The sequence below is a fragment of the Balearica regulorum genome, chromosome 7, assembly GCF_011004875.1.
Source record: "Balearica regulorum gibbericeps isolate bBalReg1 chromosome 7, bBalReg1.pri, whole genome shotgun sequence".
In the NCBI taxonomy this organism is placed as follows: domain Eukaryota; kingdom Metazoa; phylum Chordata; class Aves; order Gruiformes; family Gruidae; genus Balearica; species Balearica regulorum.
In genome coordinates this window covers 27,134,648-27,156,364 of record NC_046190.1, presented here as the reverse complement: position 1 = coordinate 27,156,364, position 21,717 = coordinate 27,134,648, and the positions used below count along the sequence as shown (strand labels likewise).

The window sequence follows — 21,717 nt, the reverse complement described above, 5'->3', positions numbered from 1 at the left end:
GACTCTGCCTGGAGTGGACATGGCTATCTCGCACCTCCTCCTGCCTGCAGATATGGTGGTCAGCCGTCCTGGAGGACGAGGAGCAGGGAGCACAGATGTCTTCACAGGGAACTACTGCTTACACTGTGACCCTCGGCCCATCGTCTAAGCCAGGCACTTCAGGACCACTCTCACATTAAGCATTAACTCAACCAGTTCAGCTGCGTTGCCGAGTAGCCAGTCAAATATTTACAAGGTTTTTAGAAGGTCCTTTCAGTATAAAGACAAGGTCCAAGATTTCGTACTCTGTTTTGCATACCCAGAAGTTACACTTCTGAAGCTTTGAGACTCGCAACACAAAGTTGTTAGAAAGAAAAATCCAAACAGGAAAACTAAGAGGGACTCAATCCATACTGTAGACAAAATATTGGCACCACATGCTGTGCTGGCAGTAAAGCAGCATGCTGCGCTCCTATGGGGGACAGCAAGTAAAATCCAGTTCCTAAAGCTGGTGATTTCAGCCTCACCTGAACAGCAGCTTTCCCTTTGTCAAGCTCCTCTCTAGGTCATTTTATGGTAAAGACAAAAATTGCCAGTGCGCTTTCAGGGACCTCAACAGCTTTTCCCCCTGCCATTCTCACCAGCCTTTTGAGAGTTTCCCTCTATAGCAGCATTCTCCGTTTCAGGGATTCAACCTTTCAACTGAAGCATGCGAGATCACTTATACTCTTGAACCGGCGGAGCTGCCAGCCTCCCCTTTGTTGCAAAAGGATTTACACTTGAATGGCGGTGGGAAGCGCAGTCTTTTAAGGAAAGGCTGGGGGAGGAGGGGGGGGGGGAAGAGACAATTTACTTGCCAGCATCCTATTCTCAAATCACGTTCATCTACCAGCTCAACCTCTCCAGTTCACAGACCTACAGTAACCTTATTGCATCACTTGTTGGTAAGGAGTTTGCTGTGAGGTGACTTTTATGAACAAATTCCTAATTTGAGTTTGTTTCACAACGGATCTCTCTACATAGTCATAAGCAAAGTTAATTTCAAGCCTAAATGTGGACCTTTACACTAATTCAGCCCAGAGAAAATGATTTCATCATTCCGCAAAGCCTCCCTCTTTACACATGTGCGTTCTTTTTGTCATTCACTTACTCTGTGACTTTTGAGGTATTTCCTATTACAGCCCTGCATTGCCATGCACATCGTAGCCCATCTCATGGCTTCTACAGCTTATCAAGAGGACCCTAGGGAACACCACCACAGCACAGACACACTGCTGAGGGCAGAAGATCATACGAACAAGAGTAAGCCAGTCTGCTTCAGTTTAATAGCTAGTGACATGCTGGCTTTGGCCCTCCACCTAAACACATACACAAGGAGCACCTCCCTGGTGCATTTCTGTTCCTAAGTTGCAAATTGGAAGAAAACTACTGATTGGTTTCAGGCTATGTTAGCAGTTACCAGGCAGTGCAGCCTTTCAAACAGCAGTCACTCTTGTAAATCCACACAGGGTTTTTGTTTGCGTGCTTGCTGTGCATGCATAAAGCCTGCTATCTCCAAGGAAAAATAATAGCATCCAAAGTATGAAAGTTGGCAGATGCTAGTCTCTAGGCATAGAGAAAGATCTGTAAGGAACATTTCTTCTTCAGGTTTTAAAATATTATACCTGCTTCTGATTTGATTCGATCTCCTGCATTCTGAATTGCCACACGCTGAAACATGCAGAGAGCAGGGCCTGCAGAGTGCAGCAAGAAAAAGGCTAGCACACTCCAAAGCTGGTGGCAAACTGCAGTCCCCATGAAAACCACTTGTGCCAGAGACCAAATACATTGCATTTTGCTTACTGCTAATAAAGCTGCTTCACTTCATTAAAAGCAGCTTATCATTTTATCTACTCACTCTGATTAATTAACCTCTGGTTAAAATGCATGAGCACTTGATTTGAGGATTCTATTAATGTGACACCAGTGAACCACCACTTGCACACTTCCATCCATTTCCTTTTATTCTCCATTCTCGGTAGACCAACAGTGTCTTATTAGGCCATTTAGATTGACACCCCCAGTACCCTTTGAGCATACCACAAATACTTTTATAGAGAAAGGTGAGCAAGGGAAGGTCCCACTGTCCAAAACTCATCTAAAGCTCAGTTTCCATACTGGAATACACAGATGGATATCATCTACTTCTCATTGTAATTAAGATCACAAGCTTGGAAAGAAACAGAATGGAAAGAAGAGCAAGCCAGGGAAATAGACGGGGTTGCTGGGAACAGGGGGAAAACAACAGTACCATTAATACATACAACTCATTTGTCTTTCCAGAGTAAAATAATTTTAAATATGAAGCACAAACAGCAGTCAGTTCCATCAAAAACCCGACTTTCTAAGAGAGCAAAGAACTTTCTCTCAAGCCAAATACCATGTGCTGTATATGAATAAAGACAGCTTCTGCTACAGTATATGCCTACAGATTTCAGTTGCATATTACCGCCAAAAATCTCAATTTCTAGAAGCAAAAAAAAACTTATGTTACCATTCTTTAGCCAAGTATCTGAAGATTGAAATATATCATAGCTGCTCATTTTGCTGGCAAACAGTGCTTCCCTTCACATACCCAATTTTCATCTCTATTCAACTGATTTTATGAATGTCAGCAATATCCAAAAGGTATTTGGGAAGTAAAAAATAATCATTAAAAAAACCACACAAAACACACCCACCTTCCCCTTTTCTTCCTTTATCTTCCTTGTCAAGTTAGCATTCATTCTTTTGCAACAATGCTCACAGAGAAAACAGAAAGATCATTAGGCCTAAAATTGTAACAAATTCATAGTTTGATGGAAGAGTAGGGAAGAAGTTGAGAGGAAGTGGTAATAAAAGTTCCTGGTCATCCTAACATTTAGGTCTAAATTCCTGTTCAATTAGGGTAAACCATAGGAAGAATATTACCAAAGTGACTGGAAACTTTGTGTTTACGTTACAAGCAATTCAAGAGGTCTCTTGAACGAGAAGAGCTTGTTTAGGATGTGAACCGTAGAGTATAAGCACAAGGCTGAAATTCAGGGTCCAGCCAGACAAGGCTGTATGTGGGAAGGCACCAAAGGAAGATCTGGTTTACATCACACAGCAGGGCATAAGTGACCATGAGTCACTGATGCACTTCATCTGGCTTTTAAGGCCATCAGTACTGAATCAAAAATGTTTCAGTTACCAAGCACTTCCCAGTGTACACTTCCCCAGCCAGTTCAAATCTGCATAGAATTTTCTAGACAAAATTTCTTTATAACACAAGGCTTCCCACAGGATCAAATACGTTTTGTCCTGTAGCTGACAAAATGTTAGTACAGCTCTCTACTGTAATGCTTGGGCTAACTGAACAGGAGTCTTCCCATGGGGTAAGCCCAAAAGGGATGAAGCAGGATGAATGATCCTAGCACCACCACCTGAGCTATAAGTAGCACCCAGTCCTCCCAGTCTTCCAGGCAGCACCCCATTTTCTAGACCTCAACCATGCATATAACAGACACAGTAGAAAAGAGACAACCAAAACTGGGAAACATGGTTTGGAAACATCAATTCATTATTTTGGTTCATACTTTAAAGTGCTTGTTTTAGGGAAGTAAAATTCTGCTAGTTTGGATTTTGTTATACTTCGAATGGGCAAATTATTGAAATATACAAGAAATTCACATGCATCTTTGCATAACTGAAGAATGGAGCAGTACGCACCCAGATGGGTTGTTCCCTAGCAGACAGAACAGTCATCACTTGTAGGGAAATCAGGCAAACAACCAGGTCTTTTTCTGTTGCTAACTTCAACAACAACATTCAAATCTGATTTGGGCCTCCCAGCTTTCTTTGAGGGACTCACAGGTAATATAAACAAAAGCAAAATACCAAAACCTGCCACCTACACTAATACCATGCATTACACTTTGTTCCTCTCAGCCACTAATTATGGATTAGCACGTCTTTCCAAAAACTCCTTCCTGCAGACTGTCGATTTGCACTCCCACCACTCTGCAGCAGCCACTGCAAGTCACTCAAGCCAGAGCTCCTCCTAGCAGGCCTGCAAAACTCCAGAGAACGTAAGCAGCCACCTCAACGCTCTGGGCAATTACTTACACACCAGGGGTGATGGTGGGCAGACATCTAGCCTCCAGAAACATCCCTTCAACCCCTGGCAGTGGATGCTAAGAGGAGTCGAGCAACAACTCAACTGCAGTTCTCCAGCGTGGTGGAGCAGGGAAGGAACAGAGGCCTCAGCACAAGGGAGCATGCCACTCCACGTGGGGCTTAATCCTAAATAACTAAACTCAGTTTTACATTCAGAAGTAGGTCTGTAAACCTCAGACACACCCGCAAGGAGTACCCAAAACTCCACTGCATTAAGGACAACTGAGGCAGGCAGACCACAACTGCTGAAACTGGAGGAAAGCCAAGTGACCCAGAGCTAGCTCTGCTAACACTAAAGAACTGAAGGGGTTTAACCAGCAACAACAAATGGTCATTGCCATAGCTACACTACTGGCGAAGACAATACCTTCAAGCCCTCCATACAGATACGGATGCCCTGAGGCAAACCCTTGCAGTCTTTTCACCACCTCTCCCCACAACCCTATTCACTTCGTGGGACCTACGAAGTCTGCCCTCAGAAAAGGGCTGTCCCAGACAACTGAAAGGATAAGAGAATTCAAAATCGCAGCTCTTACTACCATTTTAACCTAGACTCTTGTGCCTAAATATGCCAGAATTTTACTTTGCTTCTTAACATTTCTTAGACATTGTATATGAAAGAAGTGATTTAAGAACAAGTTAATTTCAGCTCTGAACTCCCCACTTTCTTTCAATTTGAAACTATCAGCAAAGATGTTTAAAACAATCTTTTTAGAAGTACAAAACAAGCATCCAGTTTTCTGAATTTTTTTAAATTTTTTTTTTACACTACATAGTAAACAGACTCTAAACATACAAATGACCTGAAAAAATGCACTGCTGGGATGAAAATTGTTTTTCTTCTCCAACAAAATTTTTGAGATTTAGATCTTCTCCATATCAAAATAAAAAAGTACAACCTGTAACCTTCATGAAATAAAAATCAGAAAAAATATCAAAGGTTTCATTAAAAAACAAGAGAGCACAGGCTCATTGTTAACATAAAGTTAAGTAAAGGCCTTAAGCAGTGATGAAGTCCTGATTTAAACTGGGAGACGGTTAAGGCTTTGCAAACTTAGGACTCTGAAAGAACCTGTCATCCTCTCGTAAGGTGCAACATAGCTTTGACAGATACTTCATTTTACTGAATACAGTCACTGAATGAAAAATCCTAACCCCAAACTTATCTCAAAGGATTTGGGGGGGGGGGGGGGGGGCAGTAATCCAAGACTTGAAACAAACACCTCATTGAAACACTCTACAAAGGTTCAAGAGCTCTGAACTTGATTTATGTATGAAAACAGAAATACAAACAAACAGGGTAAGCTTCACACTGACAAGTAAGTTGTTATAGGCATGCTGCTTAACATACACAGTGTCACCCACCTGAAATGTTAGCTAGCAGCAGTATCACCTTTCCTTTGGAGATGGTTCAGATTGATACAAATGAGAGAGGAAAACAGGGCAATAATGAGGGAAACAAAAGTTCTTTCAAAAATCAATGCAAAATCATCATTCTAGATGCACTGATAAGAAACACAACTTTCTGAAACAATCTGAACTGAGGTGTGGTAGCTTTGTCAATGAACAAAAAAATTGAGAATTATCTCTGCCACAAATTCAGTTAGAAGAAATGGGGGAGGAAAACATAGCATTAAGGGCAGCAAACAAAAAGCACAGCAAATCGTGAGCCACCAGCCAGCCTGCTCTTTTGTTGCTTTGTCCCTGACCTGCCTCTCCCCTCCTTTGTAATCCCCTTCAATATTTCCAATCTGGGAAGGACTATATGCTTCCCCATCCTCCACCTTTCCTGAACCTGCTCTAGGCCAACACATGGGCAAGAATTTCCTTTTGCTTCGGTTCTCAAATTTCTCTATCACATCCAGCCTCTCCTCCTGAAGCTTTTTACCCCGAGGAATACAGTCTGCATGACTGCATTTGATAACACAGACTCTGCTGCTTAAATACCATACATTTGCAGACAGTTAAAGCATGTTTTACAGAGGTACCATAAAGGAGTTTAGCAACATACATTTCCTGGGCGTGCAAGTCACTGCAGCAAGCTGGAAAAGGACCCCATCCAACATGGGGACAGTTTCCCTCTCGCCTTCAGGATGGAAAGGGGTGCACAGAGACAAGGTGTTTGTGCTGGAGCTGTTCCCAAACCATGGCTTCGGAGGGATGGTCCGCTGACATGTTGCGACTCGGGAAGCACATGCAGGGGAAGGAGGACGGGAGCAGCAGGCAGGGAATCCCCTCCAAATTTCCAGTGCTGTACGAGAGGAACAAATGGGTGCACCCAGCCAGAGAGAAATGGCAGCGGGCTGTGCACAGCCTCTCAGTTGACCCTGTGAATTGAGCAGATGCACTTGTCTCCGCTGCGCATCACTGCGCAAGACGTGTGCTGGGAGGGAGGCAATAACAACAACTGATGCCCGCAATCCTGCAAAAACAGCTTGCAAAGCTTGTGCTTCCCTCAGCCCCCAGCCCAGGGAGTTTGAAGGCATTCAGAAACTGTATAAAAACTCGGCTGGAGCTACGAATCTTAATAGTGGCTTTCCTCCACACCTGCAGCTCAGCCAAGCCTCCCACATCTCAGTGTGCCCCGAAACTCTCCGTTTCAAAGGCACTTTACAGAGCCTTCGCTTGCCTGGGAGAGAACAGGTTCAGAGGCCACAAGGCAGCTTCTGCGGGCTCCTCCTCTCAGCATGCCACAGCATCAGCGGTGGCGGCAATGCCTGCCTGCAACAGTGCAGGCAGCCACGTTATTTAGTCTGGCACCAAGGAGAAAAGCTATCATCCATTTTTAAGTTAGATTCAGGGAACCAGCTGGGGACCAGCAATTGCCATTTTTGAAGTGCAACAAGAGGACTGTAACCAACCTTTCCATAGTAACAAAGATTAGCGGCCTGGAGTCTGACACTCCTCCTGCATTAAAAGATAGGAGACAAAGCAATAGACAGGTAATTACACAGAAGGAGCCCTGGGGAAATTGCAAACTCGAGAACCCTTTAGCTGGTCTGTATGTTTCTCCTTGTCTCTGCTTCAGCTGAAGGTCTCCAAGAAACATTTGCCCATTAGGTCATTAGCTTTATTGCAGAAGGTAGCCAGGCAGCTGGTAGCGGCCGTTCAATAAAGACTTAGCTTGCCTCTACACCACCAAGAATGAGACTGAGAACGAGAAAGAGAACATCCCAAAGGCACATTACCTGTCTGCAGCTTATCCTTGATAAGTTAGTGTACTTAGTCAGTCAGAGGGGTCTGACAAATGAACTCTGACAAATCTCACTGGGGCAATTTAAGACATTATTGCATCGCACTGTCTTCCCAAACCCGTCACAAAGGTTAGCACCACAGAGCACATCTGGCAGAAAAATTTATATTGCACATTGGCCTCCCCAATTCAGAGTCTAGGAAGTTAGCATAAACCCCTTCTCAGAGCTGGTTTAAGTTAAGACATCAACTGTTAACTGGAATGGCTGAGGTTTAGACAGAAGATAATGCCTCCACTACAAGAAGCATTAACGTCTATCACAAAGATGGAATGCAAAATGACATCTCAAAGCACTGCAGCCAGTTCCTAAGCAAATACAAATCTAAACACTGAGTTTTGGTACTAAAATATATACGCAATTTGTCTAGCAACTGACTTGAGTCTACTCATGCAGCTCAGGATGTTCTGTGAGTCACAGCACTAATTTTTTGTACTTTATATCTCCTGACACATAAATTGAATGTCTTGAAGCAGAAAGATGGACATGGATTACATGTGGATCACATCACCAGATAACTACACAATTTAATTGCTTAGAAGTATTACAAAAAAGGCACTGCATTTGAACTCTCACCCACCACATTTTGCACTTCTGCCCAAACCTAAAAAAAAGTCTGGAGAGGTGAAGAATTGCCATCTGTTTCCAACTCTTCACAGAGCACACCATTCAGAGCTAGAGCTGGGGTTCCAGCTGGTTCCTATCTTATCTGTCAGTGATACAACCAGCCATAAAAGCATGAAGGACCCCAAAGACAACAATTAGGTTTAAAATAAAACAACTAACCAAAAAATTTATATTTACCTGATTAGATGTACGTGTATGATAATAATAAAAGAAGCACTTTTTGAGACACGATTCTTCAACTTGGCTTCTCCAGACCTAACTCATTGCCTTTTCATTTAAGCTGATACTCAGACAGAGATTTAGTTAATCAGTTTGCAATACAACAGTTATATAATTTTTTTTTTCCCTGCAAGCATTTAAAAACGTATCTTCTAGTTTTTCCCAAGGGACTGTATTCTACACGTAGAAGCACAGCAAGAAGTGCACTAAGCTTCTGTTTGCATCACACTGTTAGAAAGGCAATCCACATTAACCAGAAGACTTGTCTAAACTCTATGTAGACAAGCTTCTTCTAACATCATCCTCCTTTCCAGAAGGAGCTGAGCAGGCAAGACACCTCCAAAAGCAATTACCTCTTACCTTTTCTGAAGAGGCCGCCGCCAATTAGCACATTCCTGGAGCTTCTAATGCAGGCAAGAAGAAGGGGGGGTGGGGGGGTGGGGGGAAGAAAAAAAAGAAAAGAAGGAGCAGGGAGCTGTTTTCTTCCACAGCACAGCAGTACTTCCTAGCGGGTGGGAAAAAGAAGAAAAAAAAGAAACAAGTATTAGCTTTCATGTTTTTCGAAGAGGCTACAGATTACAACTCCTTGGAAGAGCTACTGTGCCTCTTCTCCAGTTCCAAAATACCAACTGGAGCTGTCCTGTATTTTCTCCTTCTATCGTTACTTTATCAAAATACAAAACATGAAGGTCAAGTCACCTACTACTAAGAAAAGCAAAGATGAATTCATGTCCAAACAGGATAAAGTCCCATTCAAAAATATTCTTGAGCACTAATGCCATTAAGTACATATGCCTCAGCCAAGCTCACACCCACTTCTGTAAAAATTCAAATGAGCCACATATACTATCAAAATAGTTGGCAAAAGGCAAATTCCAACATGCATACTGAACATACAGGTATATACTGACATTCAAATGCTTATGTACTTTAGGATCATACATAGAATTATGAGGTATATGCAACTAATCATAACTTCTGTTTCTTTAAGACAACTATCTTTCTTAAGACAATCTATTTTCTGAGACAACCTATTATTGAATATTTCAGTAACAATAAGAGAAAAAAATATTAAGTATCAGAATGAAGGGAAAGGGAACTAAAAAAGCCTTTTCGTGACTGAAGATACCATTTAGCAACCCAGTTTCGCTCCCATAAAACCATAATCCTTCACCTCAGACCATATCTTTCTCTCTGCCCTACTCCTAATATGAATTTAAAGAGACTTACAGACACCCAAATTTAATGGGCCCCTCCCTACCTCCAGTACCTGCCTCTGATGAAAGGCAGGAAAATCAAGTGGAAAATTATTTTAAAGGGTGCATGCAAGACATTAACATACATGAGGAAATGGCAATCAAGGTTTTCCATGGGGAATGAGCAAAGGGAAACACGTCCAGTCTGTTCTCCATCACATTTTGTTGGCTTATATTCACACAGAAAACTCTACCCTTCTCTGTCCCATAAAAATTCTGAATACAAGTTCTCAAAGTAAGGAAAAAAGTCTATGCTACCTTACATTTCCCCTCACACCTCTATCATCCTTCAAAAGGTAACTGTCCCGTCTGCTAACAGCATGCAACTACATACAGATCCTAGTCTCCCAAAAGAGATTTTATGTAAGGGGCCCCAACAGATAGGAAACAACATAAAAGGCAGCACTCCCAACACAGCATCTCCCTCAAAGCCGACCATGTCTGTCCAATTCTAAATGGCCACAGTTCCTACATTTCTCTAGGGAACAAAAGCTCTCTTCTTCGCTCCTCCTGTCAGCAAGACTTAAAGCTGCAAGAATAATTCTGTCCAGATTCCCCTCTAGATAGGCAATGATTTAAAGAATTCATGAAGTTACAGTGGCACTGTAAATAAACAATGAAAAACTAAATAAAGATCACAGAAGACGACACACAGAAAACACGCAGTAAGGAGAGAAAGAACAAGATCAGTGATTCCAAACCTCTTCTGCCTTCTTATGTTCACCCATAAATAGGCCTAGCCATAACCTGACAATGCAAAAGAATAGATCCTGACACAAAAGTGTACCTGCTCAAAAGTCTGCCTGCCCAACCTGTTCCCTGAAGGCAAAACTTCCCACACTATTTAATTGCACTTTCTCGATGTCTTGCACCCCTTGGTTGCATTTCTGCTTTCTGTCAGATTTCAGCCTTCTTGTACTAATTGATGCCAAGCATCTTAAGCCAACACCTGGACTACTCAAATTGTTATACTTTTTTTAAAAAGGGGGAGACAGTTTTACAGCCCTCATTGCGGGCACGGGAGAAGAAATGACCCTCAGTGAATTGCTCCTGACACGTGTACATCCCGAGGCTACGTGCTAATCAATACTTACCGAGCAGCTCAGCACACACCAGGCTGCAAAATACAAAAAGAAAAAAAAGTATTCCTCCCCCCAACTACACACTAGTTTTGTATCCCTAAATCAAATGCATCATTTGCTTTCCTTTTTTCACTATTAAATCAAAAGGATGCTACAGACAGCATTTTTTTCCCTGCTAAGAGAACCCCTCCCCCCACATACATCAGGTAAAGTCTGCTAAGAATTCATATACTGGTTACATTTCAAGTGCTTAAAATTTTTACACTTTCATCCTCTTACTCGTAGGAGAAATAATTTAAAGCAGATGTACAAGATTTGAGGGAAGCATATTTTGAATCAAACATAAAATCAAGAGGTGGCAAAAAAGAAGGCTAAGTGCACAAAATGAATATTTTTTTAACAACATTCTCAGGGAGACAGAAATCTGTCGTAAGTACCACTTCAGGATGTAGCTTTGACTCAACATCACTTGCCCCAAAGAGAGTGAGATTGCTCTGTTCTCAAATCCTCAGGCAAGAAAAAAAAAATAAAAATTAAATGAGGTGAAATAATGCATTACCCAAAAGTCAAATTGTAAGTGGAGAAACCTAGCAAAATGACTTACAATACCAAAAGACTTGACTAAATTTCTGGCAGGGCAGAGATAATTTGTATAAGAAAAATGTCAAAATGTTTTGGGTATACAGCCACTACAGGAAGGAAACAAACAGAAAACTGGGAAACATTGTATCAAAACCCAACAAATTGTTGACATCAACACTAGATAAATGAAGAGGCATATGTTAAGACAAACACTCTCAGATGGTGTATGCATCAACTTCTGCAGTGGATTTAGCCGAGTTGCTTTCCCTTATCAAGCTTAATAAAAATAATCCTTGATTCCACCAGTTAGAGCTGGGGTTTCATTAAATCTCACACTATGCATGCTGATTCTGGACAGTACCTGAGCTGAAGATTGAAACCTGGACTAAGGATTCTGAAATTTGATCTTGACTAAAAATTAATGCTTCTTTCTGAATGATCAGCGCCAGATTTATTCCTCCGGCTACACAATGAAAATACAGTGTTTTTTCCACGTGCTTCCCAAATCTAACCCACTCCCCACAGTTAAACACAAAGATCCTGCATGACATTTGCTAGGATCTAGTTCTTAATTTAATTGATCCAGAGATTTTTAAGTTGAGAAAATTAAGGGGTTTGGGGAAGTAGCTCCCCTCACTTCCAATCTGCACCACAAGACTGGCAAAGAGCTCGCACACCTTAATCCTGCCCGACCCTTCCCAGGAGCCCTTTGGGGAACCCCTCTCTGAAAGGGAGCCTCCATTATACACAACCAACCTGCAAGATCTTCTAGTTTATTCGATCTTCTAGCTCTATGATGTTTATTGCTTCCATTACAACAAGACCTAGAGAAAGGAATTAGATCAGAGCACTGCTGTAATGTAACAGCCCCCTCCCCAAACAGTGTTCATAAGCTAAGGCAAAGCAGGGTTTGAAGGCGGGGGGAAGTACATTGCCCCCACCTGACACAATTTGCAGAGGAGAAAAAAAAAAGTGCTCTCAAGGTTCTTCAATCTACATTTAACAAATGGCTACTTTTCTTCACTTGAATTATACACACACTCCAATGTGCACTAATAGGTCAAGTTTATATCATAGTAAAAAATGATTTTCCTTTTTTTCTGTTTATTTTTCAATCTCTTGATCTAGGAAAGGTAATAAAATAACTATTCCATGAATATCTATTAAGGGAAGAAGTAATCTCAGTTTCTCATTTTAAAAACCAACAAACAAGTTAAGAAAAAAAGATTAATACACCTACTCTTAACCATCATGATGAAACTGGAAAAAAAAAAAAAGATAGCTTTTTCCATATACGTTCTTGTACAACCTGTAGTAACAATGTTTCTTAGAACTGTACCAAAAATCTCTCCCACATACCTTCCTAAAATATATTAGTCTGTAGTCTCTCTGCCACTAACAGCAGCAGCACTTTCCAGGTATTTTGGGTGCTCTCCTTTAACTCTCAGGGCAGGATTCTAAACCCCGTGTTGTGAAGCCAGGAAGGAACCTCACCCCCACCTGCAGCAGGTTCCTTCTCCAATCTATGTTCTAATAGCTACAGCTGGGACAGAGTCAGTATGAAATGAAACTTGCATACAACATAGTGCTTACCTACAGCAATATAAAGAGAACAAGCTAGAAATTAGCAAATTCTCATTTAATTTAGTATGAATTAAAAGCATACTCCTATTATCCATGCATATACATGTGTGTACACATGTATATGTGCCTGTATATGCAGAACAGGGTAGGCACTTCCACCACAAACACCTGTACTGGAAGTATCTGTGAACAAACAAGCTTCTTCAAACATAAATACTATTTTCCCAGAACTATATCTGCACAAAGACAGGAAGTTCTTGTCAAGTATCTATTACAAATAGCCAAGAAAAAGTTATCAAAATATTGTTGCAGAAGCACAGTCGAAGGATTAAAAACATGGTAAGAGTGAGTCAAAACAGATCTCCTAAATAAATTTTCCTTCCCTCTGCCCAGGTCTCAGTGAACTCATGGGATCTACCCATCTAAACGTAAGACTGTGGTTCACGTACATGAAATATAGTTACTAAACAAGAAGCATAATTTTTATAAATTCAAACCACCCTTAATTAAAAGGCCAAATATATTCTATTTCTATATCTTTATTTAGATGCATTTACACAATTCTTTTCTGCAGCTTAAATGTTATACCTATCTGTATTTCTCCACCTGCTTTCTTTTGATCCTGAATAAAGCTTTTCCCAAAAATCACATTTGTCCAGGTGAAAATCCAAGGTTACAGAAGCACAATTCATATGCATGCATTTGGATAACATGCTTATTAAAACATACCAACCTATGCATGTCATTTACTTACCAGTCTAACTGCAACGATCACCAATAACAAAAAAAAGATTTAATTTTCTCTTCACCACCAAAAAAAGGTACATACCCAGCACAAGACTTAATACCCCTTATTTTAGATGCAAAGCCTTGAAGATCAAACCTGGTGCACCCAAGCACAACGGAAGATGCTCATCACTAAAAATCTGGTCCCTTCCCAAGAAACAGGGGGGAGGGAATAATTTTTCAAAACATTTATTTCTCCCTTTTAAGCTAGATCTAGAAGGAAGCAATTCTTTCTCTAAAAGCCATGCTCCTCAATCTTCCCCAAGTGACTTATGTGATGGGATGTTGATAAACCAGTTAAAATAACAGCGTTGTTGTGGGACTTGGGACCTAGGACATAAGGGACATTAAAGTCAGGCACACGGCCACGTCCTGGAGAGCAGCATCCTCCCGGGGCTCCCTGCTGGGGTGGTAGCATGGGCTCCTGTGTGCCGCTGTTGGTAGGCTACCTGCTGACGTGATGACAGCCCAAAGGACAAGGGTGGTGGGGAGGGGCATGCAGAAATATTTGTTTCGCAAGAGCTATATCCATCTCACAAGCCTGATTGCTTATTTTTCTGTCTTATTCTTAATTAAAAGAGGATACACTTCATGTCCAAAATCTGTATTTTTTGAAGCTTGAATCATTTAGCCTATTAAACCCAAGCCTGTAATATGGGTGCTATTTCTTAAAAACATACAGTAAATGCATTAAATTATTGATAGTCATTAAACAGGAAAAAAATTTAAACAGCTCTCAGCTTTTATCAATCATTAATGCAGTTTCCACTTGCGCATCTCACTGGGTTGCTATCACATAGCACAGAGCAAAGAGTACAAATCCTGAAGGCATGAATTCATTTTCTCTTGACGCAGAGTAAAAATATTCTTGGCAGCAGGAGAGAGGCTAAAACATGAAGCAGAATGGTTGAAAGGAGACTTCTGTCTTTTGCAGTAAACAGGTACCAATACAAGGGAGCAGCAATTTTAGGGACCAAGGCCCATCCACTTCCCCTCATCTCCTGTAACAAGGTCGTCAATCACCAACACCCAGCAGCCTAAGGCAGTTACAGCCACCCCAACAGTGTTTACAAATTTGATCTCTATTTGAAATATATGTTAATTCAATGGCATATGGAGGAAAAAAGGAGCATTGAGGTCAATAGTAAAGCATCCAGCAACTTGAGATGAAGATTTCACCCCGAGCTGCGAGCCAGCTAGCAAGCCAGTAAAACAGATAATGTGCAGAAAACCCGAACTGTCAAACTGACAGCCTCAGCTCAGAAAAATGACAGAGACTGAGATAGTCTCTTGAAGCTATTGTGAACCTTTACTGGGGCAAGTTATGACTAGACTTAATGTTTTTATCAGCTCTGAATGACTCATGTCAATATGGAGAATCTGGAGACAGATGCCAGTCGGTAGCACCTTGCCTGGCTGTTGTACGCTGGCTACCAGTGAAGTAAAATCCCATTTTTTGTCCGTTTTATGTATAGACTGAAGACCTGCCTTACAGAGCTGCTCTCTCAACTTTCATCCCTTGCAATTTCATTGAAATTCACTAGTTTAAAATGTAGCAAAGAAGGAACACAATCTTCAGCGACAAGCCGGGTATGATTGCAGCATGCAAGGACCTAGCTGACCTACCCCTAAAGCAGCTACTGTAGGTGAGCGATAGCCATAAAAACATCAATGTGAAACACACAAACACCAGCCCTTGCTAGATATTCAGCCAGTGAAACCTCAGCCCTGCAGCAGCTCTGCTACTGGAACCCAAATTAATTTGTTTTAAACTCCTTGTGTCTGTTTAAATGAACTGTAATAATAGCTCTGAAGCATGGTGCAGACACATCCAAAGCTAAACATGACGCCGAGGACTGCTCAAGAGACACGTGCCCACACCCAGAGCTCACTTAGAAGGTACTAGCAGGAAAAGCTCCTTATAACCAAAGTGTTCCACTCCCCACGATGGCATAAATTTATTCAAAGAACATTCCTGTTCATTCAGAAAAAAACTGAACGTTAAAGATTTAGAAAAAAGTAGAGAAAGAATCTTTGCTCCCAAAATCTAAGTCCTATGAAGTTTTGGGTTTTTTTTTTCCTGAAAATGATTCAAGAATGCACTGAGCCAAGCAACTAGATAATGCCAAATGTTGATACAAAAGTAGCCAGGAAAAGCGGCTGTCACTGGAAAACATTTTCTAGTCTGATTGTTTACAGACAACTATGTTATAAAATACAAAGATATTTATTTCCAACCATCATTAGTGCAAATCTACATCATGTAAAAAAAAATTAATTTAAGACAAAAATTCATTTAAGACATGCTTATGTCTTATTATACTGAGTCCCAAGGAAAGTAATACAGTATTTAAAGTAATAATACAAAAGCTATTACATCACTGAATTGGTTTCATGATATATCAACAAACTAAGTAATTCACAATCAATTTCAGTGTATTATTTATCCTTATCTGTATACAAAACTGTAAGAGTAATAGCTGGTCTTATTAATGTAACAGACAGCCACTACCAGCTTTCATACTGGTCCAGGAATCAGCATCAACCCAGAGAGAAGATGCTCGCCTGTCCTTCAGGCCATAAGCAGCATACCACTGTGCTAACCACAAAGATAAGGGGAACGGAAATCAGGGCAGTGACACGAGGCGCTTGGACCAGCTCCACGGCCGCCTGCATGAAGCCGCTGCCACAGCTGAACGAACCACAGTCTGAGCAGCCAACTATACATCCCCTCCCCACTGCCATCAGCCTCCGAGGCAAGACAAGGAAAAGGGTCTGCTTTGGTTTGGGCTCTTCATTCCTCAAGATACATGTATGGAAAGTCCATGGAGTTCTTACGCTGGTTTGAAGCACTTCCCTGTAGAACGTGTTGGAATTACTTTTTTTTTCCTTGTCCAAAAGTATTAATTACTTGTAACACAACCTTCTGGACAAACCTTGTTTATTATTTTAATTACTTAATCCATCTTCTTTAAAACCACTCAAGTTCACATCTCCCCCCCACCTCCCACCAAGAACGCACATTTCAAGAAGCTACAACTGCTATTGAATTTTGCCTAGTCTGTAAAGCACATTAGCCTTCCAATAAATTATCTGGAATTTTTATTTTGATATAATAATCTGGTTCTCTAGCTAAAAGATGCAGTGAGAGCGTACAAGTCCCTAGCATTTCCCGTTCCTAACCAAAAGCAAGGCTCGTAGAAGATGACACAAGCAAAAGCTGCAAAACAGACTTTCTCAGATCACCAAATGTAAGTCTCATGACAACTGCAGCTAAGTCAAATGGAAAGCAACCCTGAACTAATAGTTAAAACCTGTCAAATTCTCATCAGTGTTTGTAAAGGTTATGTCATCAGAGAAGAGAGATAGATCTTCTAGCACAGTATTGCACGTTTAACTGAATTATCACAGATCCACTTGAGGCTTAACTATTTGACTTCTGTTAGTTTCAGAGACAGGACCTTTCTGTATTGGATTTTTGGTCTTACATGGCAGTATCTGTGCATACACACTACCTCCCCTCCTTTATTTTTATAAACTGATTCCATGATAAAAGTCACTTAAAATAACAAAGCCAAACAACTGTCAAACCACCACTAATATGAGCTTTCCAACAGGTTTCCATTTCATAAATCATTTGGGTGATCTAGTTTCACACCACCCCAGGGAAAGTTACACGCATAACAGAGAAAATCCGTTATCAATATGCAGAGATCATTTGGCAACAATATCGCTACTAGTAAGGACTTGTGCAGTGGCACTACGATTTCAACGCATTGCGTATGCGGTACAGAAGGGCTGTTCAAAGCCAACGGATTAGCTCTAGGTTTGCAAAATCGGCAGAAGACAAACAGATCTGCTTCAAGTGCTCGGTCACCCTCTTCCCCCTGAACCAGCGCATGGTGGCCTTGAGGAAGAGCATAGAGCATTAGCACTGGGTACTAACTTGCTTCTTTTACTCGGAAGGTAATTTCAATCCTTTTTGGAAGATTTGCTGTTGATCCCAAGGGTCTAGCCAGTTCAGAGACCTCAAAAATTAAAGATATTCATTTATTAGTTCAAACTTGTTCGTGCACCATGTTCAAAGACAGTGCTAGGAACATCATTCTTATTTTCTGCACTATGCATGTGCTTTTAGGTATTTATTACATTAATGCTTCATGTTATTTTTCCAGTAATAACCCACATTTTAACTACCGTTGATATTTTCCTTGCATCTTAAAAAAAAAAAAAAAAAAAAGAATTTTCTTGTTCTGTTCACCAGTTCCAATGTTTCTTTCCTTCGTGAAAGGCTTCTGCTATCAGCGGTCAATGGCTGAGACTTTGAATATTAGTCTACTAGAAGAGGAAGAAAATCAGCAAACCATAATCTGGGTGTGCATATATATTTGGCTGTATTTCCCACCTCTAGTGCATTTGCTTCTCCTGAAGCTCAGATGGTCACAAATAGCTCTTAATCAATACTTTTCCTCTAGAAATTCATCCAAGAACTAATTTCTCATTACAAGAAATTCAGCCGCAGGAAATTTCATCAGAAACCAAAGCAGAGGCCAAACTGACTGTCTCCAAAGGACCCTTTAACAAGGATCATCTCCTGAATGAAACTTACTTTTGTGTTAGGAATAGCAGAATTGTCGGTGTTATGGCTGCACGAAATGGATGCCTGATACAATATAATGCCATTCATGATTTACAGTATATACTTCCCCCGCCTCCAAGTTCAGAGGCTTTTCCACAGCTCGTATTTCCCATGTGAACTACTTCCTTCTCTAATCAAAGACTTTGAAATACTTTAAAATAGAATAGGAATGAGTAAGAAGTATTTAGTAACGGTATCTGAAGTTATCAACCAAAACAAGTATTTTTACAATAATTACAGCTATAGCTAATGTCAAACACAACACTACAATTCCAGTAACAAGAATTCAGCTGAGCTTTTTCTGTGAACAATAACCAAAAACGCAGTAGTCAAGAGAGAAAGTTCAGGATCAAGGACAGAAACAGGTAACCAACAGAGCAGTCAGGCCCTGAAGTGCGCAACAGGTAACAAACCCTCTTTCAGCCAGAGGCTCCGAGTCTGTAAATAGCATCATGGTAGGAATCGCTTGACTTCCCTGGGCTTTGTACAAGACAATTAGCAGAAACAAGGCTTATGTGGCTGATCCTGCATCTCCCATTTGGTTCATCCTAACTTTCACATGTCAGCAGTAATCTCTTACAAATATCAGCTGGAGTTTATACTTGAAGAATTCCAGTTAACACAGACCAGAACCATTGCATTTCTCTAGAACATGCATACAAAATCCCTGGTTATTTTCTATGGCATCACGTGCTTCCTGCTCTCCTGGCCAGCATCCTGACGTACCCCACGCTACTGCAAATGTCTTGAGCAGATGGGGCAGGGACAGTTGATGGTTTTGTCACCATCTTGGACACCAGTTTAGAATACAAAATTTAAAAGCTGCATTAGCTACAGGTGCTCCATTTATGCTGTGTGGCAAGAGTTGAATCAGTGGTAGAGAGTTTTCAGGTAGACGTGGGAAAAATTTTTCAACACTACCTACGTGATTTAGAAGGCCAAATCTCACTGTGTCTAAATCATTTAGATATATCAAGAAAGCCACTCCTGGCCTTTTGTTGTTATTCTATTAGACATAACTACAAACTATTACCCTAAAATTTATGCACAAATATCACTTGTTAATAGTCCTTTAAGAAGAAGAAAAAAAGGTGCAATTTTTACCAGTCGGACTGTGAGAGAATTTCCCATCATGCTGTGGCACGTATGCAAAGCTTCTCAGCAGCTTGTTCCACTACAATGGATTTGCAAAGCAAGAACTGAGGGGATTATTTGATTCAGCATCTACTCAAGTGGCCAATTCCTTCAGCAATCAATACTAATCAACAAGCTAAAGCCTTGTAAGAAAAATCAGACAGTATTTGAACCCTTCCTGCTGCAGCAAGCAGGGCTCTGAGGCTTTATAGTCCAACATACATCTCAGATGCTGCAATTTTGGAAGATCAATTTAACCTGGGATTTAAAAGACACCGTATGCTTCTTTCCAAATGTCAAAACACAAAGCTCACCTTTTCAATGAAATTCTAAGAAAAATACATACGTACAAACAACTTGGGTCTATTGGTCTAACTATTTGTTACTTCACATTTCAGCTGTGCAGAAAAGACCTTAACATGAGCATGGGGAGGGACAGTGATTAAAATAAGAGCAATGCATTTAAGAGCAAAACACAGGCCATCATTACACATACAACTTTTGCCTTAATAAAATCAAGAATTTTACTTTTTCCTATTATTCTTATCTTTCAGAGTGAGTTCAGGGATTCTTAAGAGACACAAATTACATAGCTATGAGAGTATACATGGGGAAAGCAGAGTGTCAAAACTTTAATAAGAACTTAGGGGAAAAAAACACCTTTGGGATCCTTAGTGAAAAAAACCAAACATGAACAAAAAACCCCCACAAAAGACATTTAGGTTAGGTTTTTAAATGCCCCTTTTGTTCAGTCAAAGCCCATGTCTCTTATATTTCCTTCAGCATCATATTAAAACAGAAACCTTCAGATCGTCAAGCAGATCAGAGGGCCTTTGGCATCTATTAAGACCCAGCATCCGAGCTGTGTTTTAACAATCCTGTCAGCCTTCGCTCATCTGTCTTAGAGAAGCAGAAGTACACAAATCTGTTTTCCCCTCTGTTATATGGTCACTCCAAATCCCGCTGCAATTACTAAGTAATTCTTGGCATAGCTGTACAAGAGTGACCAAACCCACATTCAAAGAGAATAAATTGGCAGGCAAACTGTGTTGACTAGGTGGAGGGGGAGAGCTGGGAACACAGTGTTTCCAGGAGTGCCACACACTTCGATGATAGGGCCGAAATGGGACAATGTAATGATCTGGTAGAACAGAAAGGCTTGTCTGCGTTTATCAGGGGACAGCTCGTTTAGATGCAGGAAACATAATGACTCCAGGCTGTATGAACAGGTAGATTCAAAAGGAAGAGTACTAAGGTTTGGGATTCCTAGAAAATAGCTGAAGGAAAAGGGTGATCTGTGAATGTGGACTGTTCTGCAGCAGTAAGTCTGGCAATGAGGAACAGTTGGGCAAATCTGAATCAAAAATACCAGCTTTCACAGCAATTCACCTTCAGACCCTGCAAAGTTTGACACACTGACAAAACCAGGATTTTCTATTTTAAATAAAGCTTAAGAGTAATTCAGACATATACTTAAAGTTACTGTGAAAAATAGATGACCAAACATTAAATCCTCCACGCTGAGCCACTGCTAATCTGCTAGGACACCCAATGCTCAGTTCTCTGCCCTACTCTTCATCCACCAAAACATATAGAAATCATTCCTAGCAGACAGGTCATTTCTTCCACAGTCCTTTTAAGTCTCCAGACAAGTGAATATAAATATGTATACATTTGTGATATATCCATGTTTTTAGAAGTTTAATATATAGCTACACTTTGTACCTATTTACATGCATTTTCCAGATACATTCATGCTTGTTTATGCAGAATAAAAGCTCAACATTTTAGAAACGACCAAGTTACAGTTTTTTTGCACTAAGCAATGATGATTCAAACCTGAATATTTCATAGTGGTGAATCACACTGCCAAGTCTCTAGGGACCAGAGCAATTTGAATTGGCATAAACGAATGTTTCCCAATCTTCTTCTGCTTCTGTAATGAGTTATGTTCCAGCACTGCCAATCACTTCTCGGAAGGCAGACCCACTCTCCAGCTTTTTAGCTATATTAACCACTCATGAGTGCTGGGAAGGCTCTGCTTGCTTCCACATGTACAATTGCTGCTGTCTCACAACAGCAGCCCATCTGCACTTTGGACTTTTAGCCAAAGCTGTCCACGCGCTTCCTCAGCGCTTTCCTGACCCAGGTCTGCGCAGAGCTGAGGGAGGGAGAAGCTTCAATACGACAGAGCCCATTCTCCCGTCAGCTTTTATTTTCCCAAATCACCAAATAAAATAATTTCTAGATCAGCAAAGATGGAAAAAGAATGCAAACAAAGCAGTTTCATTCCCTGTATCCACATTTAAACTGGCTGCCCTCAAGACCCAGGCTGCAAGCCTTTTCACGCCAGCAGCTCTCCTGAGCAAGTCTCTGGAAGCCTTCTGATCTCAAATGTTAAC

The 21,717-nt window shown here is 40.9% G+C and overlaps 1 protein-coding gene across 4 annotated transcripts in view; it reads right to left on the bottom strand.

Moving 5' to 3' along the window:
* ZMIZ1 (zinc finger MIZ-type containing 1) overlaps positions 1-21,717 on the bottom strand; it is a 361,022-nt gene that overhangs the window by 300,286 nt on the left and 39,019 nt on the right. For 3 of the 4 annotated variants that reach the window (XM_075758629.1, XM_075758632.1, XM_075758631.1), the window contains exon 2: positions 8,613-8,757. The exons of the other annotated variant lie outside the window; for it this stretch is intronic. The gene's annotated coding sequence lies outside the window, so the exon portion shown is untranslated. The remainder of the gene's footprint in view (positions 1-8,612; positions 8,758-21,717) is intronic. 4 annotated transcript variants of the gene reach the window in all.